General features: G+C 38.5%; 1 long non-coding RNA gene across 1 annotated transcript in view; it reads right to left on the reverse strand.

Annotated features, from left to right (window-relative positions):
- The window catches only part of LOC121096891, a 35,445-nt gene extending 27,858 nt beyond the window's left edge, over positions 1–7,587 (reverse strand). The window contains exons 1-3 of the long non-coding RNA XR_005830713.1: positions 7,511–7,587; positions 6,756–6,806; positions 5,831–5,922 (exon numbers count right to left, since the gene is read on the reverse strand). This is a non-coding gene — a long non-coding RNA (uncharacterized LOC121096891). The remainder of the gene's footprint in view (positions 1–5,830; positions 5,923–6,755; positions 6,807–7,510) is intronic.
- Positions 7,588–26,503: the final 18,916 nt, after the last annotated feature.

Below are 26,503 nucleotides of genomic sequence, written 5' to 3' on the forward strand. Positions count from 1 at the left end.
AAACACCTTTCAGGAACTGTCATCACTAACCTGTAAGCAGCTGGCATCAGCAGCATTCTCCAGGCTGCACCAGAGACTGGGGTCAGACACTTAAATAACACAGAAACCCTTAATTTGAGGAAGGACCCACAGAAGACTCCCAGGTCTGAATACCTTATGTTTTAGTGCACCTGGCAGTGCCCTGGTAATGAAGTGTGCATAGCACACATAGCATAAAATATCACCATGCCCAGCACAAATATTGCTTGAACCTTTCTCTTGATGGAAGAAGCACATAAATGATAGCAGTTTAATTTCTGGTTAAACTATAGCTTTTTCATGGGCAGAAAAAGCAAGCAAGTGTATTTCACATGATAGCTGTGAATGTATCCTATGCTTCTATTCTCTCTTACCATGTAGTCATTCATTCTTCGACCTTTCCCTGTAACATCTTATTATTTTATTTCCCTAGGCAACAATCTGTGATCCTAGCCAGAGTTGCTCCCTGACATTCTCTTTTCTCTTCAGAATTTTCCTTTTTCTGGGCAAGTGCTTCCCAATCTTACTTTCTGTTTTATAACCAACAGCATGCCACTCGCTTGAAGTTGGGCAAAACCAAGGTTGCAAAGAATACTCATTTCACATTTAGCTTTTTGAAAAGATGAATTAGGAAGGACCACAAAGCTGCTTAGCCCAAGCAGCCACTGTATAAACCATTGAGACACCCAGGAGAAGTTTTTCAACAATTCTACAAAAAGCTAGAGATATTTCCAAACAAATGGCAGAGAGGTTAACCCCATAGTTTTTTAAGATCAGAATACCTAAATGCTATTTGTATCCTTTGAATGCCTTCTGCCTTAGCACTCATCAGCTATGACAACTGCTAAAAAAGATCTATGCTTAATGTTTTGCTCCTAAATCTGTTTTAAGTCCAATTATGAGAGCCCGTAGGAATGATGTTCTTAAATTTGCTTAGATCTAAAGATGGATACCATCTTCATTTCCACCCCTGAGGGTACAGGCTTTCCAATCTTTAGTCAATGCCAGTATTAAATATAAAAATCACACATTTTTGAAAAAAAAGAAAAAAAAACCCAAACCACCCTGTAACGTTAGCTCAGGCATTTTTTCAGATCTAGTGCTGACTGCTCGGCTTTATTAACTGTGACTGCAAATGCCTTAAAATGTGTCAACAGAGTTACTTTGTTATTGCGGTTAACAGCATTACATGGGATTCAGCATCTAAATCTCTTAGCCTATATTGTGTGTCAGAAGTGTGGGAAAGAATGGCTGGAGAGAATTGTGTGGAGCTTATCGTTGTAGGAGGGTGGATGCAATCATAATTCTTGTGCCTTGTCCTTAGCAGTAATGAGAGAGGTTTTGTAGGCTGAGTCGTGAAAAAGAAAGAAGAATAGGCTTTGCTTGAATATTATGGCAAGTGTCAAACCTGGTGAATAATGTAGATAATTTTTTTGACATTTGAAGTGGAGAATAATATATGATTAATGTCAGTTCCACTGTTTAGCTTCCTTGTTGCTCTGTACAAGTGCCATGGCATTTTTCAGAAGTAGAAAATGGTACAGAACTACGTCTTGAGCAAGGACTGGATTATGGTTTTTGTCTTACATTTGTTGCTGTTTATTTTTAAAACCAGTTATAAGTACCTTCTAAGCAAAATAAACATGTTGCCATCTTCAGTCTTTTGGGGTAGGTTTGTCCCCAGTTGCATCTTTAGATACTTCATGGAGTATAGATTACAAACATATATGGTTATATACTCTCAATATTGCAAAGTGTCCTTGTCCCTTAGAAATGTCTGTTGGATTTACCTCAGGATGATTACATTCACTGGTTTCACTTTAGGTTACAGATTGCAAGGTATGCTTTAATCTGTGTATGTGATCACTGAATAATTGGAAAACCCTCAAAAACAAAGCTCATCAAATCACCTTGTATTGAGAAAGTATTTGGAATACTTTGATTAAAGTTATGTTTGGTTAACCTTGCGTTTACCTCAAATTAAAGAAAGTGTGCCCAGCATGTCTTCTTTTGGTGAGCAGTGAGATAGATCTCAGGGCATCGGTACCTGCATTGGGTACTCTCATCTGCTGCTGTGGCAGTACCAGTATCTTCCATCTTCCTGGCACTGTCTCACCTGGGAAGTGCTGGAGGTGCCAGTGTTAAGGTAAGTGGGAGCTGGAAGGGCCAAAGCCTCTCCCTCGCCTCCACTTGTCCTTCTCTGTGTATATGCAGAACTTACAGATCTGTACAACCTCATCAAATTATTGTATTTAAAAATTAAAAGATTAAAAATAACTTTTTGCATCAGACTTCCCTTGGCTATTCCCTCCTTCTGGTTAGACATGGACACCAGGGAGCCACCCCATCACTGCCACATGCCTTTCCCGGACAGAGGAGCCCTCTAACCCATCATACACATTCCATATTTTGTCTGTCCGTTGACTCAATAACCATGAAAATGTTTGCTAATTTCTAAGCGTAAACTTTTGAAAAACCACTGTAATATTGCTTTTTTTTTTCCTCCTGCAGGTGTGGAACGCAGAAGACAGTGCCTGATTGTAACAACTTCCACACACCGGCAGGCAGTGCTCATGCTTGCCCCAGCACCAGCCCTTGCCTGCCTGCCTCTGTCTGTCTCCTTCTCTCCCTCTCTGTTTCTTTGTTTCTGCCCCTCTCTCTTTTTTTTTTTTTTTTTTTAAATTAAAAAGCTCCAATTTGTTCAATCTTTTCTCAGACATGTTTATTTAAACTCCTGTTGTTCTTGATGCCTCTCAGCTCCTGCCAAGTAACCTATGATTTTTTTTTTTGTTGTTGTTGTCAAAATACAATAGCCCTGGATGAAGTTCTCTGGACCAGACTTCAGCAGTGCCAGGTTCCAAAGAGTAAGTTATTTTCCATGTTTCATATGTGACATTGCTGTTAACATATAACTAGATGAGATTTTCACTTCTGCCACAGTGCTACACCACTGACAGGCACTGTAGCTCAGGTCTTCTCTTGTGACACTAGATAGTACATTGCCACTTGCCCACTTTGAATGTCATCTTATTGAATCTTGACCATCTTTCCAATTTATCAGGATCATTTTGAATCTTAATTCTGGCTTCAAGAATGCTGTTACCCTTGATAGTTTAATGTACGATGCAAATTTTACATGAGCACAGTCTTCCATCATTTAAGTAAATGAAAGCACTGACAGACCTCTGTCTGAAATACCTTTCCAGCTTTAAAGCAAAGTATTAAATCTTCTAGGAAAATATATTTTCAGCAACTTTGGAAGTACTGTTGATTAATGCTAGTACATATTTCCTCACCTTGCTTATATGGATGCTATATAGCTTCACCAGGGCAAATATAGATGCCCCTTCTGCATCTCTTATTCACTAAGCAATTATTCTGTCAAAGAACATATTGAAGCATTTGTGGGTTTTGTTTTTTTGGTGGTGTTTTATTAGTTTTCCTCTTCAGGTGTTAGAGCATTTTAACAAAATCACAACGTATTTTTATTTCAAAGTTTCCTCTCTAATTTCTCTGCCATGGTTACAGCAAGTCAGATGGAGGACATGAGGGTTTTATTGTGCCACTGTAGGTGATTGTAGATATGAACAAGAAGAATTTCCAAAGTGTCTGTATAACCATCCACAGAAAAGGTATTTTGCATTCACTTAACCTGGTTTTCTGAAAATTGATTTATATCTTTTATATTTGAGACTGTTACAAGAAAAGGTATTTTTGTCATTATTTTTAATGCAGTAATTTTATGAGATTGTAAGGATTTACTTTGGAAGGAATTATAATAAACATCTGCGTATACAGAAAGTATCATTCCAAAAGCCTAAAATTTATATCTGTTTGTCCTCCGTAATGTTATATGAAGGACAGAAAATCACATAGCAATTTGAGACTTTGGGTCTCTTCTCTCCCAGCTTTGTGGCTGCTAATAAAAAATTTCAGTGGAAAATCTATGAAGAAGGGAAAAGAGCCCAGGTCTATTTAACAAGCAAGAATTTCATTATAGAAAATTCTGGATTCCATACACTGTGTTAAACTTCCTTTTGCCCTTTCCATGTTCATTTATATTCTACTCTGTCCTAGATACGAGATCTTTCCTTCAAACTGCCTTCAATAATACAGAACATTGTTTGAGGGAAGATTTTTCTTCTTTCTTTCCGTTGAATGTATGATGAAAAAGTTGAATAACCCTCAAGCAAATGCATTTTAAGGAAAATCTTAAGGGGGTGGGAGGAACAAGCACTGGAACGACTGCTGAGTCACTTGCTCCTACCATGCAAGGTGTCTCCGGGAACCCAGAAAGCCTGAAAAAGTCAAAACCATGCTTCATTGGTATAGCACATCTATCTGGGATATCATCAGAAGGCCTCCTGACAAATCTTTGGGGGGAAGACAAGATAATTAAGGAACTGACTTTAGAATGTGAGCTGTTATCTTGCACACTGAGCTCAGTGGAGCAGGCAACTTGTAAATGTCACCGTCAAACCAGATATTAGTTTGAACTGACACACTCTAACTTCCCAGTAAGTAGTGAGAAAATATTCCCTGTCACTTGAGACATTTAAAACTGCAGCAGATTGAACACGGCCTGAAAAAATGTTCTTTTGAGCTGAATGCTCTTATGGCAGCTAGGGGAATTATGAGATGAACGCTTCTGGTCTTGTCCCCCTGCTTTCCTGTCACCAACTCCAAGGTGCTGATGGTTGTTCCTGTAATCAAAATTGTTTCCAGAGTGCTATAGGGTAAGCGGGCAACATGACTTACACAGTAATGAGTACATGGAGAACTGGATGACCTAGTGGCCATACTGTAAAATAATGGAAACACTTTTAAAAAAAATAATTTACTTTTTTCCCCTCCTTGCTTACCAGCTATAGACTGTGCTGTGAGAGAAACCAATCACAGACTCATTCCCAAACTGTCCAGATGAGAAAGACCTGTAGGCTACTTTGCTTATTGCCATAACTCTCTGGAATTGCTTCCTGCCATATATTTGAGTACTATATTCAGGCTAATTTGCCATAACTTTCCACTAGAAACCTATTCCATACCCTGATAAATCTTCTCTCTAACTCTTCATGCAACTCCAATCCTGAAAAAACTCAGTCCATATTTTCCTTTGTCCATTTTCATTCTGAATCTGAGGTGCTGCTTGAAATCTTTAAAGGCTAAGGACCTCAACAGGCACAGAGAATGTTGTCAAGGCTTTCTCTGTCATTTTCTTTGCTCTGTGGAGGATCTGGCATTGTGATATAAAAATTCAGACAGGCAAGCAAAAATGATCCATATGACAGGACTATCTCCTACCCTTACCTCCCGGTGATAAGGACCTTGTTACCTACAGCTTGGGAAAGTTTTATTTAACAAGCCTGAAGGAAGAAGTGCCTTGTGTAACACTGTTGGTTCTACCATACTGAATTAAAAAAATACCTTTATAGAATATAGAAAAGGAATAGAATTATAAAGTAACCATCTCAAATGATCCATTCAGGCACATAGACTTACTTTTGGTCCAAGAGGATGTTGTACACAGAACCCAGCACAGACTCATTTATCCCACTTCTTGGGTGTTGTGCTGATGCAGTGTCACTGCAGAGTGCACTGTCTCGATACAGGGCAGTCTGTATAAGGCTGATGTGGATATATTATATAGTATGTTGTAATGACCTCAAAGGAGATGGTCCCAGCTAGGGTAGGGTGTGGCCTGATGAATATCATTCTCCAGGTGCTCAGTATTCCCATAGGGCACTATGTATTACCATATCATCCATTTGTGAATTGTGAATGCTCATACCTGATTATATAAATGCTCACTTACCTGTTTGACCTTGCCCATGACACCTCACTTAGCTCCCATTGAAACCAATAGAAAGTCTTCTGTCCTTTACAAGGAAACGGGATCAGACTCAACTGGAAGACAAAATGAAATTCAGATTCAAAGTTATTACAGATATGAGCATAAAAATCCTAGGTTAGAAGATGGTTTGGAAGTTCCTCTTCCATTTCAGCATTAATTGTATATTGAAATAAAAACATTTTGCTATTCTTATCCAGGTCTTTGAGATAGTATTAGTGCAGTTCATCACCTAATTTTCAAATACTGTAGCCTTAATACAGGTACTGAATCTTGATGATACATCTTTTAGCAGGAAACCTTGTTAGTGTCACTGAAATATAAAGCAAGCACTATTTCCCTAAGCAAGTGGTGCTGACGGTGTGTTGTGTTGGGAAAAACGGCACTCTTTGTCTGTGTATTATCACTTTTGAGCCCTCTTTTGGTTATCTCTCTTTATTCCACACAAGCATGGTATTGTAGCCTGCAGCAATCTCCATGTGCCCTTTCAATCAGAAAAACGTCTTGATTTGTATACTTATATAGCACAGGCCAAGCTGAAGTGAGAATTTATTTCCTGAAGAAAACAGATTTAATGTGAAAGGTGATCCTCAAATGTTTCACAGTTTCAGCTGCCTTGGATAAGCACCAAGAAATGTAGCTGCTTATTCAAGTGGGTCTATCATGCATCTGAGAGCTTCAAAGTCACGGACGGCAGGGAGGGAATGTTCTGCACACAAGTCCCTTTCTTCAAGGCTGGCATACATTTTAGAAGTATTAAAGTAGGATTAATATGATAACCATCAAACCCTCACTTTTGGGCTCTGCATTGTTTTGTGGTCCAGAAGTCTGCCTGGTTCGGCACCTTCAACTCTTGCCCCTCCAATAGTTACGTGCCCCCTTCACCTACCTTAGACTTTGCAGTCCTCCAGTTCTGAAGACACCCCCAGACTCTTCTGAACTTTATTGTGTGCACAGAAAAAAAACCAAACCAAACAAACAAAACAAAAAAAAAAAAAAAAAAAAAGGAAAAAAAGAGAAAGAAAAAAACAATGTTAACAAAATATTTACCAGTCTTTTAGAACACTAAAAAACACTATGACAACAAAAATGTTTATTGCAAAGTTAAGAGTCATCTTTAGTTTTCCTGGTTATACATTTGTTCTTAATCTTAATTAATACAGTTCCTGAACTCAGTACAAAAATAGACAGAGGACACAGTGAGTAAGTAGCATGGTCAGCAGCTCATTGGTTGGAGTGCTGAGAGCTGCCTAAAAGGATGCTGCTGCTTTGAGAATACTTTGCAACATGAAAAAGAGACCCACAGGAAAACAGCTTATTATCTCAAGTAATCTTCAGCAAAAAGGATGTGTCTATGAAAAAACTTTTGGAGATCTTTGGTAATTCAATACCTCAACCTTTGATCACCAAGCTACTAGATCAGAAAAGAAATGTTCATAAGGCCTTTTGAAATACCATTCTTCCATAACAACTGTACGCTAAAATGTATGGTGTATGGCAAACAAAGGATGGATTAGTACAGGACCTAATGATTATATGAACAAAAGAGAGGAAAAACATTGCACCACCATTCTGTAAGTTCCATTTATCCATGAAATAACATTTGCACTCATATTTGCATTTCCATTATAGAGAATAGCCTACCTTCTGGCTTACCAGCACGATGGTATTGTTTTATTTACTTAAGCTGGATGGTTTGCTTTTCATGGTATGACCAGCTGGTAGAAAAATAGGATTCAATAATGCGAACATTTCACAGTAAATAAATTGCATTAATACAACAATATAAAAGCTGTGCTCAGCAGTTTCTCTAGGACAAGGTCTGTTCTAGAACTATGCACTTCGAGAACTATGAAGGTTATATCTCATTATATGAAATAATAGAAAAAGATGTTGAATTTCCACTTAGGATTTTGTTTACTCACTTCTCCCCATTAAAAAGAGTTAGATGTTTAATTGGCTGCTTTCAAGCAGAACATTTTTGTGGCTCTATTTCTTGCTCATATTCACTATTGCAGGCTTCTGCATAAAAACTTGCAATGACTAAAGACTACACAAGGAATAGAAAAGCATAGCCATTAGCTCAATTTCAAAGTCACTTTGTGCAGAGATCACTCACACCCTCTCCCCACCCCCCACCCCCCCAAAAAAAAAAAAAAAAAAAAAAAAAGGAAAAAGAAAAGGATTCAGAAAGGTTCTTTTGGTGTCTTGATTGCCTGGCAGATTTAGCAACCTCTGTGCAGAATTCCTTCTGTTCTGTTGGTTGGTGTAGAGGATAAACGTTCTTTGAGCTGTCAGGGACAATGCCCCCCCCAATTTTCTTTGGTCTGTTATGGGTTATCCACAGTCTTTCTTAAGAAAACCCTTTTAGTAGTTTGCTATGGAAGAAATCAACAAAATCTCTGCTTCTACAGGCTAAACAGATCCTATTCGAAGAACACGTACTAAATCTCTATTCAATAGTCTGTCATCTTTCCTACTGACGAACCATTTACAAAGGAGCTCCAAACAGCTGAAAATAAACAAGGAGACACTCCACTGGTGTCATGACTGTTGTTCCTTATGTCAAGTGACATGAATTGACAACAATTGCTACCGTATGGCTCTGAATTCGATACAATAGTCAATGGCTGCCTTGTGGCAAGTGGGCACTTCCATAATGTGTTCCTTTGACTTTGTACCTTCTCTGTCTCTCATGCAGTGCTTCCAATTCGTGGCCCAGTTTGACACCAGCCATTCATTTCTTGTATTTTTCAGGCAATAAATACCATCTGTGCAAAACCCATGCTAGTGAGCAATGATAACGTCCATCAGGGAGAGCCAGTGCATTATTTTGCTGGCACACAGACTTGCTTGGCCTTTAAAAGACAATGCATTTTTTATATATTGCTTAAAGAATTATTTTAGTATTTTGTTTGAGTTTCATAGAAACACTGGATTCTGTTGGTATGAATGGAACATCATTTTTAAAGGAAAGAACGTAGTGAGGTCATATCTTAGTTTGAAGGGCAACAAAACAAAAGTGAAAATAAAAACACTTGCCTGCTTTTAATGCTCCCACTTGTCCTCTTTCTCCTTGACTCTTTTGTAATAACCACGATCTTTTTATTTCTGATCCAGCACTGAAGAAAAAGAAAAGCCTCTTGAAAATGTAGTGCTTGAATATAGGTAAGTATGTATTTTTCTTCAGAAATTACATAAGTATTTGCATGTTCATAAAAGCACCTCAAACACTTAAGGTAGCTAGAAGAAAAAAAGAAAAAAAGATTGTGTTTTTAAGTCTTTGTATTATTCATTATTACAATGGGGTAGTTTAGGATGGTGAAACCAAATAGCCCAAGTGCTCCAGGTCTGTTCGCATATTCCTGGATTGGTGTTTCTGGCGTCTGTAGCTTGGGAGTGCATGAGCAGTAATAGTGGCATCAGGCCTGGCCACCTACCCCGGGACTCCAAAGAAGTTCCTCCATTGCGAGACTGGTCACTGTCCGCTAACATAGCCCTGCCGATTTCACATTGACCACGTTTCAGTCTGCAGTATTCCAGCCTGTGGGTCTGTTGGGAATAAAATTACATAAGAAGGCAAAACGCATTTCCAGACCCTTACGGCCTTTGATAGGGTCAGAAGTACCATGCAAGTATGTTCATTATGGTTATGTTTTTGTCCTGTTTGTCACTGTCCTGTTTTCTGTGATATACCTACAATGGATATGCACTGTCCCAAAAGAAAAGGTGTTCTAGAAACAACTTGATAGATTTATTGCCTCATATGTTCCCCAGATTCTAGTCTAAATTCATTATGTACTTATATAGATAAAACTTTACCTGTACTTATGTATAGGTGTAACAGCATTTTATTATGAAGCATTCAAGCTGACCTCTTTTCTTATAGATAGTGGTTATCATGACTGAATGTGTAAAAGAATTAACATTTAAATCAGGCCACTTCTGTCTTTTTTGAGAATATGCTTCTGCATGCTTACATAAGCATCTGGAGCCATAACAAAGCCTGTAGTAGAAAGCGATGGAAAACACTTTTATATTTTATCTCTCAACCCCACCACCACCACCCCCCAAAATGTACATTCTACACCCCCCCCATTTCGACAGTGCATGCACACCAACAAGCTCCCGTTGTACTCTCTTTAGAGATACACTTGGCATGGAGTACATCCAGGGTGAAATAAATAAATCTTATGAAAAACACTGTTGCTATATTTGTATTTATCATTAGCAAGACAACTAAAGCCTGCATTCTGTGCTGATTACAATTAATATGAAAGGGTAGAAATTATAACAAACAATTTTTTTTTCTCACATTATGCATGAGCATCGAGCTGATTTTATTCTAATGTTCCACGACATCCACACAGTAGTCAGAAGGCTTGAAACAATTAAGGATAATAAAGATCTAAATATGTAATTTTTCTTTTTAAGCCACTGCTAAATTATAACTTTAAAACATTGGTGCCACTGTTCGTTATTCATAAAGAAACAGGAATTAACATATATAGTTTTAATTATACATGATCTTTAATTCTATTTTTAAGCATATTTGTCACCTCTTTTGCAAGGGTGAAATGCGGAGTTTCCTCATTGTATTGTCTTTAAAGTCAAAGCAGAATGGGTGCTGTAGAAGACCCTTCAGCAGTGTAAGAGATTTCATCTAAAAGACCAGCAAGCCCTGGGCTGGCCTGGCTGTGCTTCCATAGCAGTTACTGAAATTGCAATAAGTATCCTTAGGTGAGGACCTGGCTTCCAGTTTTTGAGCAAGAAGTAGCTACAACACAACAAAAGTTGTAAAGCATTCACTTTGAAAATTTGAGACCTGCAACAAACACTTGGGTTTTTTCCCTGTCACAGTATCCTCCTGCCTGATGACTCTTCTGTTGACAGTAAACTAAATATTGAACACCCTTTCGAGGGATTTCTGAGCTTTTCAAAGAAACTGATAAAATGTCTAATTATTTGAATAATCAAGGCAATGAATATTTGATCACTAACATCAAAGATGCAGACATAATTCAAGAGTTGTTGAGGTATGTGCTTAATATTGCATTACTTGTAACACAAAGAAAATTATAATTTCCTTGAAAATGTGATTGTTAAAGGTATTTTTCCTCTGTCTTTTGGATCAATACAATGGCAAAATACTGGGAATTAATTGGCCTATATTTATTTAATTATCCAAAACTTGTCATTATGTCATTTGATAAGCTGCCGGACAAAACAAATTGGTGGTTGATTGAGGAAAATAGCCTCTATTTTGGACACACCTCGCAGTTCCAGGAATGGTCTGAAGTCATGGGGATTAATACTAGTTGCTGCATAAGCATGGAGGTGGGATTATGCAGTGTTAATGAAGTAATTTTGTTTCTGGTTTTGAGTGAGAGACACTGATAAGCAAATACGGGACATAATCGCGGTGCTCCCTGAGAGTTTCTTCTTGCCTTTCCCTTCCCAGCATCTAGGCAATACACCAGTTTAGTCCCAAGCCCCCTTTCCTGTTTCATCCCTCAAGGCTCAGCATCACGGCTAACACTGATCATTAACAGCTAGACTTTGACGCGACCTAATGTTCAAGCTGGAGCTAGCCAGAAGACAAACCAACCGTTTCTCCTTTAATATTTCAGACACACCTTAAGCAGTTCAGGGACCATCCATCAAAAACGGTTGCTACCTAGAGAGACACTGTCAACTTTACAAAGCCCTGTGCATTTACCTGCCCTGACAAGCTGCTCACATCAAGATGCCATGTTGTTTTGGTTGCAGATAATTAAAATTATTAACTACTATCTAGTAAGAAATAGGGAATTGCAAAGGCAGAAAGGTCACTTAATTGAGCCTGAACTGATGTAGGAATATGGGTTTGGACCCTTAATTCCCCTCGACTTGGCAGTTCCTGGAACAAATCTCCATTACACCAGACCAAACACAGGTTCGCTCACTCAGTTTTCTTGAAGCCCGGTGTTTCAGCACTGGGTTTGCCACCCAGATCCCTTTATCGAGGCAGAATAGTACATGGCAAATGCAACACTGCACAGACATCGCTAGCCAAGCAACATACCATGAGAGCAAAATCCAGTTCACAATCCCCCTTTATATCCATTTAATCAGTTTCTTATTCATTTTACTGTGTGTATTGCTACTGATTATACCTCCAGTCATGCATCTCCCACTTACCTTTAATCTCCTTTGTTAATTAACCAATACACTGAGCTTGACTCCAAACTTCACCTATTTGCAAAAATATTATGTATTTTTAGCATCCTGTTTCAAATTTTTTCTGGTCTCAATATCCACACTGTGCAGTACCATCTCAGGTGTCTGAGTGATTGCTGATGCTCTTTAGTGGACTGCAGACATCCTGCTCATTAATCTAAGTAACTGCTTACCTGCCATATTCTCAAGTACCCCATCACTTCTGGTGCATGGTAACAATATTTGGGCTTTCTACTTTCTTAAAGCAATATAGCAATACTTCAAACCATGTACTAATACAGATCCTCAAGCAGAAAATATATCTAGTCAGCTGCGTTTATGTAAAGGTATTTATAGGGTATCTTATCATTTTTTTATAGGGTAGATTATAGGGTATCTACTAAATAATGGAGTATTTAGTAGAGCTGGTTGTAAAATAAGAAAAATATAGTTCTTGTATAATATTTTAAGCTCTCACTCTAGAACTTTTTAAAGATGGTTACATATTACCTAAACCTGTTTGGATCTCCTCTTTGCTGGCAAACTTGATTTCTTTATATTTTTTTTTAATCATAGTTGAGTTTAATAACAAATAATAATAAAAAAACCCACAATATTTTTTTTTTAAATTACTTGCATTCATTTTGTTTAAATAAATTTTAACTGAAATGGAAATTCATAGCCCCCTTGAGAAGATAAATCTTCCCAAGGCTTCCACAAATATACAGCTAGATGAAGAAAAGGAGTTAATAGCCTCATTGCTCTTAGGGAAATCAGTACAGTAGCCTGTGGCAGGTTGTTTGGCCACCACCCCCACTCACTAACTTTTATTCACTAACTGAATGAGAAAGAAGGAAAAATGCCACCTGTGTTATGTTTATGTCATCATCAATTCAAAAAGTGAAATATTGCAGGGTTTTCATCTCTATTATCATATCTATAATGAATAAACAATCCAAGTGGAAGGATAAAGAGATTAAAAGAAGGATCATTTACCCAAAGAACTCTCCAATTTCTCGATGGTAGAATTCTTCACTGGAAATAAAAAGAACAACCAACCCTATATCTGATGAACAATAGCTCAAATTGCAGATATCCACTAGCAGAGACAGAACTTGCTTTAAAGAAAGGCAACACAACTACTATTTTAATTTCTGCTGTTAAGAAATAATTGCAAATTGTACTCATGCCTGGACCTGCACTTGGAGATCAAAGACCTACTGTAATAAGAAATCATCTCTTAAGAAGAAGAGGCCGCACTCTAAGGAATCCTAAAATAGAAGTGGGCAGTCCAGACAAAAAGTGTGCATGCAGTCAGCTATTGTACTGGAGCAAGAGCCACACTGTGGCTTCTTACAGTGCCCTGCTGCGGCTGTTCACTTTTATCTTACCATACCTTAACAGTACCTTTTTTTTCCTGTCTATGCCAGTGCTGCCACAGCAGGAGCTCAGTGGGAGTCCTTACGGAGTGATCCAGCAGCTGCCTTTGGACACCACAGTGCTCTGAGCCCACCGATGGCAGGCGAGAGGGTGGTAGTGGTGAGAAGGGAAACAAGCTACAGCATTAACAAAACTCCCAACCCTCCCAACCATAGAATCTGTAGCACTAACATGAGAAAAAAAATAATATTCAAGATCGTTTAGATATAGCTCGGCTAAAACATGAGGCAGGGAAAGCAGCCAACCGATATTTTAAGGATGTGTTTGCATGGGAAATACTTAGAACTGAAATACAAAGAACTACGAGGCATTATGTAAATGAGAGACAAAATCAAGTGAAAATAAAAAAAAATTACTTGACAGCAAGTGCTTTGTGATTGCTTTGTTATGGTTTCCCAAGGGAAACAGTCAAACCTGTTTCACTGCAAACAGTAAACCACAAAATAAGCTGGACAAAAGCACAAGGAAATGTACTGCTGAGCAAGTGCAGTGCTCGGAGGTGGTGCACGAGAGCATTTCCATCCCTGAATTACCTGGTTTCTGGCTGGCGTTTGTTTCACCATAATCCTTTTTTCCTCCCTCTGGAACTACTAACCCCCCACCATACAGTGATCCCAGGGGATGGTGCACACTTCCACAGACCTGCCTGGGAGGCTGTAACTTACCAGTCCTGCCATTCAGCACTGACATTTGTGTCCAATCCTGCCTCTGGAAAGAGCCAGCAACTAGGGTTACATCCTGCTATCACAAAAGACATAGCGAGAAATCAACTGCCCTATGAAAAGACATAAAAACATCATCCAATCTTGAAAGTATGTCATAATTTCCCTGGTCTATTTTTATAATTGAATGGAAAAATCTTTAACATTTCACAGAGATTATTAGAGAACACTTAATTTATGCTGCTAAGTACTGCCTTAAAATACCTTTACTGGAGCCTTCAAAATGACAAGCACCTGTCTTACAACTCAGACCAAGAATAGGTTTCCACCACAGACCATAATAACAAAATGATAATTTGTGAGGTTCTGTAAGAAGATGGGACTAGTAAAAGTCATCATGTAATTGACTTTTTAATATCCCAAGATCACTGTCACTTAATAAGACTGAGACTTGGAGAATGAAATTAAAGCATAAATCCCTTGAAGAGACTTTCATGAGCCTAACATGCAATTATTAAGTTAAAAAAAAAATAAATCAGCTTTAAGGTTCTAAATGTCTCTCTGTCAATAGAAATGCAAGCACACACTGTTAGAAACAAGAGCAGCTCAGCACTGGAGATGTCTAGGAAATTGAATTCTCTAATAGTGTTCAAGGTCCAAAATTGTTCTGCCCAGCAGTGTGGTTTTACAAAAAAGGCTCAAATTAGAAAATTGCTGGTACAATCAAATTTTGCTCCATGATGATATGGAAGGAGTAAACCATGTTTTTAAGGTGCACTCCAAAATCCTGAGCAGCTCAGACAGACTGTGCAAGAACTTTCCAGAGATTTCTCAGCTTTGCAGACCTGAGACACCACAGCTGGCCCCAGAATGGTCAAAAATTCTGCTGTGTTCCTGCACGTGGCTTTCAGGTTCTCAATGCAGGGGGAACACCAGTATGCAAAAAAAATATTAATATATAAATTGATGATATAAAAATCCTAAAACCTAAAAAAAATAATTGGTGAGCATCCCCCCTGCTGTTGCAGAGCCAGACAGACAGTTCCAGCGGGTGGGGGCTCTGGCAGCAGCCCTTTGCAGAGGTGACCCGCAGGCAGGGCTGCCCACAGGCTTTGGGGAACTCCTCGCGGAGGCACCTCAAGGCAGAAGCTGCCTCAGGGCCAGAAGTGCTTCAAAGCCTTTCCCAGGGCTGACAGATTCTCCCCTAGAAGGCAGTCTAGATGCTCAATGAATCTTGGCTCAGATGCAGGGATGTTTTTCATGAACTATTTCAACTTCTGGGAAATAGCAGGGTGAGGTTTTTTTCAGCAGAAGACTATTTTGTCTGATAAGGTCTGACCAGCCTGTTTACTGCCTCATTTCTATAGGAGAGAACTTAGCACTTGTGATTTCTTTTTTATTTTTAAAAGTGAACATAAAAAAAGAAATAAAAATAAATAAAGCTTCTACTTAAAAAAAAAATAAGATATTGCATAGCTGGAAACAACATGGTTGTGTAACAAATGTGAGGAAGTTTCTGACAGTGAGTGCCCTAGAAGTCTACATACCATGGCATGGAAAGAGGCTCTCACTGCAGCCGCTGTGGTTCCGGTGTGGCAAGAGCTCCTGCAGCTTCACCAGTTCATGCGCACAGCAAAACTGGGGCAGGAGACACACGGTTGTTTGATCCTCACTGTTGTGTTTGGCCTGAACTGCTAAGTCTAATTCAGAGTAACCTGGATGTTACTGTACTGGCTGGTAGGTCCAAAGGTGCAAATTGCAGCAAAAGCTACTCGGTCTGGAGAGGTAAAAAGATATTTCTAGCCCAAACCTCTCTTCCTGTGGTGGGCTGTGAACACCTGCTCAGTAAGTGAACTCCTGCCGAGTTCACTGATGGCTCCAGGCTTCGGATCACATTTGTGCAGCTGATAAGCAGAAAGTTGAAACCTGCCTGTTCAAACCACACAGATACTGCAAGGTGAGATGCCATAGTTTCAATTACTTTCCTTAAATTCCACGCGTGTAAGAGAGGGAGCAAAGAAAACAGACCTGCTGTTATTCTGAAGACACCTTGAGAACCAGGAAGGTAGAGGAAGATCAGATGCGACAGGGACTCCCTGGAGGGCCTTGCAGGAGCTAGGGAGAAGAGAACATTTATTTTATTTCTTTTTTAACCCTAGCACATCTGAAACTGAGAACCTGAGGCAACAAAGGAATAGCATTTGTTTAATAAAAGATAATTTAATTCTTAATTTATCTGAGAAAGGAACTGGTGAACTATTTAAAGCACAGCAGAACATTATACAAATAATACTTCCTTGTACAACAAAGGGAAAGTGAGGCATCTCTAACGTGAGAGAGGAAATTGCTGGAGAAGCTCAGACAATATTGTAGCCTTTTGTTGACTTTTTTAATAGTGGCTACAATGGCAGAACAGGTCTATGTGCTTTGAATAGGTGCAATGAATAAAGTTCAGGTATCTTGCTAGTCAATTTTTCTTACCAATACATACCCCAGAAAACATTCAGTTGTGTGGCAAGTAATATTCTATCTAATGCACTTTGTACAGCTGATGGAATTACAATAATGATTCATCACAGGTTCAGTTGTACGTGCATTTAATATCCCTAACTGTCGTTAGGCACCTAACATTAGCAGTGTAACAGCGGCTCAGCCAGAGGAAAGATGAAGCCAAAACCCAGCTGGAAAAGAGGCGTGTTGGCACAGAGGCCATAGGAATCTCTGATCTGAAGCCCACAGCCACACCAGAGTTCTCTCCCAGCTGGAAGAAGTGGATGCGGAGCAGAATCTGATAGCTTTTGGACTTTCCAAGATGAAACAGGGGAAGCAGATCCTGTTTAACATCAGAGACAATACTTGGTGACTTTTAGTGGCATATTTACCTCAAATTTACCTGTTAATGCCACATAAGACTGACTTTGGATAGCATCAACAAAATTTGGTTCAGTTGATAGTCTAAGTAATGTTTCTGTTCAGTTCTTACTGTGCTCAAAGACCTTAATTTCTCCAAGAAACATCTGGGCAGTTTCACGTTGCACGGTTCCCAAATGAAAGGGGGAACACACCAATCTTTCTTGACATGACTTGACTGTGAATTTATTTCATGGTGTTGGATTCGACCCAAGTAACTATCTTGTGGTCCTATCCAGTTGAGTTATGGCTTAATCTGAGCTGAAATCTAAGAAACCAGAGGTGCGAGATGAGGATTTAAAGAACATTATTTTGGAGAAGGAGTCTGACTAAAACTAATCCCCTGCCTTGGTTTAGTAGAATCACATCTGGAGAACTGCCCTTCTTATCTAAGCTTTACCAGGAGGCAAGATGGAGCAGTTGCTGAATGTTGCTCCTTGGAAAACCACGCAGGTTTTTCAAATAGAATTTCTAATAGTTGATACCTTAAGGTAATGAAAACTCTTTTGAAGAGCTTTTTTTTCTTTTCTTTTGGTATTTTTTTCTTTTCCTAAGGTCCTTCCTTTTTTGTCATAGTTGGGTAAAAATATATACAGATTGATCCTCAGTATAAATCTGCATAGCTTACCTGACTTCAGTGGGTTCCTGACAGCTGAAGTGAATTGAATTTCTAGCCTTGTAATTCAGAGCATGAGAAGAGTCATGTCAGGTGTGGTCTAGACCATTAGCCACTCTCCAGCAGTGACCAACAGTGCATACCTAGGAAAAAATACAATAATAAGAATTTGCAGCCAAGGCACAGATTATATCTTCTAAGTCTTCGATGGATTTTTTTTTTTCTTCCATCTGTTTGACTGTTGTCCTTTTTACCTCAAACATATTTTTAGTTCATAGCCATGAATTTGGCTAGATGTTTATCTAGTTTAACTAAATTAATCACTTAACTAGATGTTGGGAAATTATCTTCTGATTATTTTGAACCTGTTACCTAATCAGTCCATTTGTTGTCCTTTAGTTCTTTTATTTTGAGAAAAAAAGAACAATTTTCTCTATTAACATCTTCATTCGTGATTGCACAGACCTGTGTCACACCAACTTCAGTTACCTCTTTTCCAGCTCTAGGCTTACTTGGGTTTTTCTCTTGACAAAGTTATTCAATATGTTTGGTCATCCCTCTCCCTGATTTGAGTTCTTTTAGTTCCTGTTTCAGGATGGGAGCAGATCTAAGTAAAAACTACCCAAAGACCCTTTACTTTCTTTGAAGACTGCAGTGATTTTTTTAATAGAGCTGCGTAAAAATGAAATATGTGAAATACAATTAAATTTGCTGGAGACTTCCAACACTGAATATTAAGTAAATATGATTTTACTCTATATACTAAATCTGCTGATGAAGAAGCTAAGTTCTCATCAGCAGCAGTTACAGTAACTAGCTTGCCTGCTTTTCTCATGCTGGAGATAATCCTGCCTTGGAGATGTTACTTGTTGATACCTTTTTTCCACGACAGATGTTTAAGCTGATACTTCCTTACATGACAAGAGTGAAAATAGACCTAACAGCAGTTAACATTTGATGGAAACCCCCTAACATCAATAGAACTGGTACAGACACCAAGTCCTTTATCTTACCTCTCAGACAGTATTTTGGCAGCCCTATATATGATAATGTAAGAATAATTGCTTATTACATTTCTGCTGTAACATACAAGCATTGTGTAATTCAGCATTAAGGCCTGACAACCCAGCTGTCATCTTTCCAAAAATACTTGCTGTCTAACTACTATAACTGCTACTGCTTCTACTTCAAACCAAAGGAAGCGATTCTGCTCCGGGGCATTTTGACAGGGTGTTATCTTTTGAAAAGACAGAAGCTTGTGCTGGAACTGTCTGGTGGTTTTAAGACTTATGCACATGTTTCAATAAGTACGTGCTAAATTACTTTCCAGGTCCTGAGTTAAAGTTCAGACTGGGACATCTAGAGAAATATGCCAGTGACACACAAAACTAAGAGCAGCATGTTCACAAAGAAAGTTTCAAATCACCTTTTAAACAACATGGAAAGCCAAAAAGCTCTGGCTTATGGGCTTCTATATGTGAAAGGACACCGAGAAGGCATGAAATAGATGGAGGTGTCATTCTCTGCCCTTCTCTGTTCCATTTCCCAAGAGAAATACTTCAGAGGGAGGGCAAATAATTCCTCACCTTATAAGGGATTTTATTATTTGAAGTAGTAAGATAGTCCTTATTGACCCAACTTTGATTTGTAAGCTGATGATGAAATTAATTTGGCCTTTGGTATAACCACAATTAACTTCTCCAGAAGAGAGGTGATACGATGTCTTCCAGTAAAAAAGGTCTTTTTGCAAGGAGCAGCACGGGGCCTTATGTGTGGTTTGAGGCTTCAATAGACTTACGTCAGGCTGAAGTGGTTTGTCTGCCACCGGCTGGTCCTCTGCACAGGGTGGAATTTCACCTTGAAGAATAAATTATGGAAATTCTTTCGTATCAGAATGACTGACTATTATCTGATGTGGGAGTTTAATTCCTCGTTCAGATTCCAGATAATGGACCAAACAAAGAACTGGAGGATGGTGCTGATTGAACAGTGTTTAATATTCTTTGTTTAGAAAGTCTGGTTAACCTGTCACTGCTAAATGAATATGTTAGGTCTCTGTGTACTTTAGACTCTGTCGTATTAATAAATGGAAGTAGCATAAACTACTCAAGCTTTAAAACTACTTACAAGGGAATACATGAAACACTCCCTTCCCTCTTTTAATCTGGTAATTATTTCTTGAATGAAAGGGTGGGGAGAAAGAAAGAGAAAATATAAGCAATTTTTTATTATTTTCTGGGGGTTTTCTGTATTTTTTAAAAAACATTATTTTTTTAATATTATGAAAGTTTGTCTTCAGCTATTAAATCAACAGAACACAAATCTGAGGACTCTTATTATGGGAAACTAGCTCAATAGGATCACTTTAAATAATTTTGGGATTACACATAAGAAAACATAGGACAAATAATTCAGAAAATTAATATGAAATGCGGGGAGGCAGTTGAATAAAAGAAAACTACAATGCCATTTACATAACGAAATAAATAAATAAATATCTGTATGTCTTTATATACAAAAACCTTATGAAACCTCAAATTTGCAAGCTGTTCTGTACAAAGATTTTACACCTATATAATCTAGTTCTTGGGACAAAAAAAGACCACTTTAAGTGGAACAGCTTTGCAAGTTAGTATTTCTCCTTATGCCAACTGGTCCATCCTGTTCAGTTAACCACATGCTTAATTTTAAGTTTGGACAATATGAAAATAAGATTCACGAAAAAAGCTCAGTTGCTGTGCTGGAGCTCTGATACAGTCTGATCCTCTCTGCCTTGTTAGAAGCTGGAGAGGGTCATGGGCATTGGCAACTGCTCATTGATTCCAGATACTAGAACAAAATTTTATTGGAACAACTTTGATTTTCTTTGCCAAAATAAGATTTTTCCACATGAAAATTACATTTATCCTTTCCCTTGTCTTCTTTGAATCATACTCCTCTCACCGTACCTCCTCCCCAGCTGAAAAACCTGAAGCAAAGAATCTTTAGCTGCTGGCTTGAAGACTCCTGCAAATGCCAACTTCTATGCACATGCCAAGGGCTACACACTTCTTGCATACTGCTTTAGGTTTTTTCATAATTGTTTGTGGCACCTACCTGCAAGCGAGCAAGGCATCAACAAGAGATAGTCAGCAGGGCAGCAGAGGAGCTATTAGTAGATGGAGTTTTTACTTCCTCCTCTTCCTTTGACCAGGTATTCAAAGCAGTATGAAAAGCTGTAAGTATTCCGTGGGGATCAAAAAGGAAAAAAAAAAAAAAAAAAAAGCAGAAAGAACCAAAGCATTTCATTAAAACACTTTGACTTCTTTCTTTGTTTTTAAAAATAAAAATTTCATTTTAAAATGTCCTGTATGTGTTTTTTTAGACCTCATACTGGTTTAAAGTAAAGGAAAAAAAAATGTTTATTTAATTTTAATTAGATGGGCACCTTTGAAGCAATTCTTACTAGTTTCCTCACTTACTGTGCATGGGCTTGCTTGCAAAATCCTCCCTAAGTGTGTGAAGCAGATTCCTTTTGTATGAGCCTGAACTGGAGGATGCACACTGAGATCACACATACACAGGCAACGCGCTCCACTCACCAAGGGGTCTGAAATGATCAGACCCGACCTAATGCAGGCTAAGCCCTAAACATGCAGGATACAGACCTCAGCACCAACTGTTCCACTCTGCAGATTCACTCCTATTGCAATAAAAACCCTGGCAAGGGAAACGGGCCAGGTCTCACCTGTGCTCTCCCATGGGCAGGGATTACCTCCAGCTACCAGTTTGCAGAGGCCAAGCAGCTCAGTGGACGCCGTGGAGGTACTGCTGCTGGACAAACACGAACATTAAAAAGTTGATGCTATATTTGTCTTTGAAATTCCAACAATAGTGACATTTTGAGAGAACACTGGCTTTTGAATTTCTTCAGTGCGATCTGCAAAGTAGCTGTACGTCAGAGGATTTGCTAACAGCTGGAGATATTTGAAAATGCACCTCTTACTTTTGTTAAGAAAGAATTGGCCTGTAGCCCCTGCAGTATTGCAGAGATTTCAGATAATCTTGGAGCAGATATGTGCTTGCTTTGCACATATGTTCCAATTCCAGAATAAACTGCAGCAGGTGATGTGCTCTCCAGCTCCACTCCTCCCTTTTTTTTTTTTTTTCTGAGGATTTGGCTTTCTTAGTGGGTACAAAGAAAGATGTGTATCCTAAGAATGACAAGTACCAGGTGGCTTGTCCCAGGCAACAGCTATATGCAGGCTATGCATATGCAGGGCTGCTGTTAAAGCTGACAAGCTCAAGAAGAATCAAGCACACTGCACATGCGATTCAGACTCCTTCGCCTGCCCTCCGTTGTGGCGCAGAGGATACACAGACTTTTGCTGCTCGTGAGGGAATTTCGGCTGAGCCAGGCACTTCGAGGCAGCCTCCGTAACTCCTCTGCAGGCGGCTTGCTGTGCGGGCTGTGCGAGTGCCGCTTGCCATCGCCTTCTCCAGGGAGCCCTACAGCTTCTTCAGGGAGCGTGAGTGACAGTGCCCCAACAGTAATTCTTAATTATTATCCAACTTGGACAATTAATAACTAATAAGTCCTACCTAATCAAATGGGATTTCAAGTCCGTGGTCTAAACTCAATTTACTGTACTTTCATATCAGTAGTTCTTCTCCTTTTCCTTTCCCTGAAGGCACCCTCTTCCTTGAATTCTGGGAGGTGAAGATTAAGCTGACAGATGGCATCAGCAGAAGAATGATTATGAGTTTTAAAAACCTTGATATTTTGGCTTAGTACACCATTTTTCATGCAAATACTGACACGGATATTAGCATCCAATTAAGAAACTATAAAACTATGCTATTCTGTTACAGTTTACGTTACAATCTAATGTTTCATTAAAAATAGCAAGAAAGACTGCTCTGAAAGGAATAAAAATCAATGATGTATATGCCAGCTCTGCTGCTTTGCTGTTCTGGTACCATGTGGCAGTGAAAATGGGCTTTATATCTCTCTTTAAATTATTCTGTTGAGCTAACTGTGGTGCTGTCCCCATTTTTGAGTCCCACCCTTACCAAAAGGATCATTTTACATGATGACACACTACCTGGAGTTAAGGTAGCGTTAGTGAAGTAGTTAAGTGTTTACTCCTCTGGAATTGCCCTCTAAGTGTCTTCATAGAGTACTTCCACGTGGTTAAGCTTGAAAGGCTTGGGATGAACCAGACTGATCTATTTCTATAGGTATCTCTAAATGTATACCACTTGTAAGCTGGATAAGGACTATCTGTGATACGTGCTAGCCAGTGATTTAAACACCAAAACCAAATGATGACCTACATGAAAACATTTTTAACGTCCTTTCTTAATTCCAGTGCATCAGAGTAAAGAAACTAAGGAAACAAAGTCCACTCAGAGAAGCCTGAGGAAGAGTCATGGGTAGGTAGAAAGAAAATCAAATCTGACCAAACCTTTATTTCTGGTCATGGTGGTGGCTGATGATGAAATTTCTTGGTGGCACGCTTCACTTCCATGAGATGTTTGTGCTATCTGTGGAGCAGGAAACAACTTTTTAAATTAAAACATTAGAACGTAAAAATTTAAAAGTCTACTTTTGTGGCCAAAGAAGAGAGAACTCTGTAAAGTCATGCTAGTCAATCTACAAAAAAAAATAAATTTGCCTGTCTTTTGCAATATAGATTTGCCTGTCTTTTGCAATATAGTGGCTCTTGTGATGCATAGCAGTGGCTATGGAAAAGGAAAGACTGAAATATCCAGGGAACTGCAACGCAGACAGAGAATCCATAGGCAAGAACAAAGGCATCCATCGCACTAACATAGACACATAGATGATGCTATTGCAATCTTCCAAAAATATCTTTGTTGTCAATATTTTCAGAAAAGGCAAGATTAGCAGATATCAAGATTTGGGTTTTGCTTGTTTGGTTGGTTGTTTTTTTTTCCGCTGGGGAAAAAACCCACAACATTCTCTCAACAATTCCTTTTAAAATTAAACTCTCTGGTATTGGAAGTAATGCTCTGACTTATTTTAGTATCACTACTTTCACACCACTTTTTAAAAATAAGGAATAAATTTAAGGAATTTTCCCAATCTCACACTGATGTGAAGTCATGTTTATTGTAATAACTTCAAACTCTTTCATGTGATTTGAGTATTTCTCCCTAGCATTACCTAGTTAGCTTAAAACTAAAATCAAGTTCATTCTTTGGAATGTCCTTAAAACAGTTTTCTAATTAAATGCCTTGATAATTTTGAAATATTTTCCAAAGTGGTTTTCAGTCAAACAATTTCAAGACACTATTTTTCATAAACGTCAGGGTTTTAATACAGTAGATTTTGTTATATTAATGAAGAAAGGTGTAATTCAAAATGTGTTGACCCACTATAGCTATTTTAATTTACCTCTTTCTTGTAGACAGGCAAAACAAATAAATGTGTTCCTTTTCATCACATCTATGATCAGAGAACAAAATATAATAAGGAAAATTATTCAACTATCATTAAATGCTGTTTTCCAGAGAAACTTTTAAAAGTTTGGACATGCAAGCACATTATTTAGCAAAGTAGTTAAACATTACATGATGGATAAGCCAGGGGCAAGCTAGTACATGCTGCTAACCACAGACAAAATAACGCAACTTAACCTTCTCATCACAGACTGCACTAACTCACATTAGCTGACACTTTCCTCAGCTTGAGAGCAAGCACTTCGACAAGTGTCGGGGTTGGGGGGGCTGACATACCAAACCGTAACTTGATCAGCAAAATGAGCCTGCAATTGCTAGGCTAAGAAATTTGTGCCACCTCTCCTTCTGGCTTTCTGTTTTTTTTCCTTTCTATGAAATGTGGACATGGAAACTGACTCCCTGTCTCCCGCAGCTTCTGACACACTACAAAGCAGCTGTTGGACATAGGAAGGATGACTAACCTGTACGGATCAGTCTGTAAACATGGTAGTGCAGGATATGAGTGGCAAAAAAGAAGCAGCACTGCCATCCAAACCATGTTGCACTGTAAATAGCAATGGCTGGATTTGCAAGTATTGCTTGCAGGTTTTCTTCTTTATTCAGAGGTATCAAAAACCTCCAGTGGGCAGTTCATCACCCCTCTATAATCCTATTAGCAGTAATGGAATAATGCCAAGCTATTTTCCACAATTCTTCGTTAGCTCTCTTTAAATTCATATAGCAACCAAGATTAGAGTGCAACCTTAGTCAAAGAACATCAACTGGCTGTTAGTCGACCAAAAAATCCAACCCAGTGTTAAAGAGGTGTTGCCAATTCTACTTCTAAAGCCCAAGGACAACAGAATATCAAAGATTTTTATTTGGAGATGTTAAAGCTTATTTGTGTTATTTTATTTGCACATGGATTTGTAACAAGACTGTACTTCAAATCCACGTTACAAAGGCAAGCTTTACAGTGACTCCTAAAAGCCATTACCTTTGACTGTATCAAAAGCTACTTGTAAATGCTTCACGATTTGAACACTGGCATAATAACCAGTATCCTGGCTGATTTTGCAAACTCCTTTTGTAAAATTTTCTGAGACTGATGTACATTTTTATGGTTGGTATAGGGGACAGGAAAAAGTGTAATTTCATGCAATGGCTAAAAGCTAATGCTAGACAAATTCAAATTCAAAGGAGCATATTATAGACAGGTAGCCAACAGGACAATTTACCTAGGGAAGCACTGGATACTTAGACACATAAAATCCCTATAGGGATTAGTCATTTCATTCGAAGAGCAAATATAGAAAATCTTTTCTTCCAAAAAGTAAAAATACTACCATGACAAAAAGAATAAAAAATCAGAACATTTTTTCTTAAGTGAAATATTTTGACATCTTTTTGAAACTTAACTTCAGACTTTTTGCTAGGTCCTGTGATGTACCATGCTTACATCATTCCAGGAGTTGTCATGTGGGAACATGTTGTGGACAATGTAAAAAAAAAAAAAACCCAAACCAAAACAGCTGCGTACTCTGTAGAAAATAAGGAAAAGGAATTTGGGGATTCATGCTATAAAGTTTAAGGCCCCTTGTGTGTTTCATTCTTCAAATATAAGTCAGCAGTCTGATGATATCACTCAGTCCGAAGTTACCTGTTCTTTTCCCGAGGGATTCAACAACACAGGATATAGATGGGGCTATTCATCAGTCTGGAGATAAGGATGCAAGTGAATACTCTGCTGGATCAGCCCAGTGCTGGAAGAAAGAATTGAGCAACGAATGAAAACTTCTAGAGTCTGTTCACTGATGTGCTTGCCATTTATCTCACACTGTATTCTGGCAAACAAAACTCAAGGGAGCATGCATTAGAGATAATCAGACTAATGATCTGCAGAGATTCTTATGTTAATGTTATCTCTTTATACTAAAAGTATGCTTTTAGCTAAATGCCTTTTCAGTTCCCTTCCTGGGCACCTAAATGAATAAAAGGGTGATAATGGCGCTTTCATTATTTTAGGAACATATTTACACCTTAATGAAAGAGCTCTTGGGGGGCACAAAAGACAAAGATGCAAGTACTTAAACTAATAGAAAAATGTTTTGTGGATTATGTAAGAAATGAAAACATAAACTACTCACCATGCTATCATCTTCATCTTAAAGAAAAAAGCCCAAACAAATAGCAATGAATTTATAAAACAGCAGGCAAACTTTATCCTATCACTGTACCATACAGTCTCTTTCTGTTAAGTTATGAGGAAAAACCTGCAGTAAAGTTTCCTGTACAACCAGGAACTGAGAAATTTGTTTCCATCCATGAAATCACATTGCTTTCTTTTGTGACAAATATAATCTCCTA

Source organism: Falco naumanni, chromosome 13 (genome assembly GCF_017639655.2).
Source record: "Falco naumanni isolate bFalNau1 chromosome 13, bFalNau1.pat, whole genome shotgun sequence".
NCBI lineage: Eukaryota > Metazoa > Chordata > Aves > Falconiformes > Falconidae > Falco > Falco naumanni.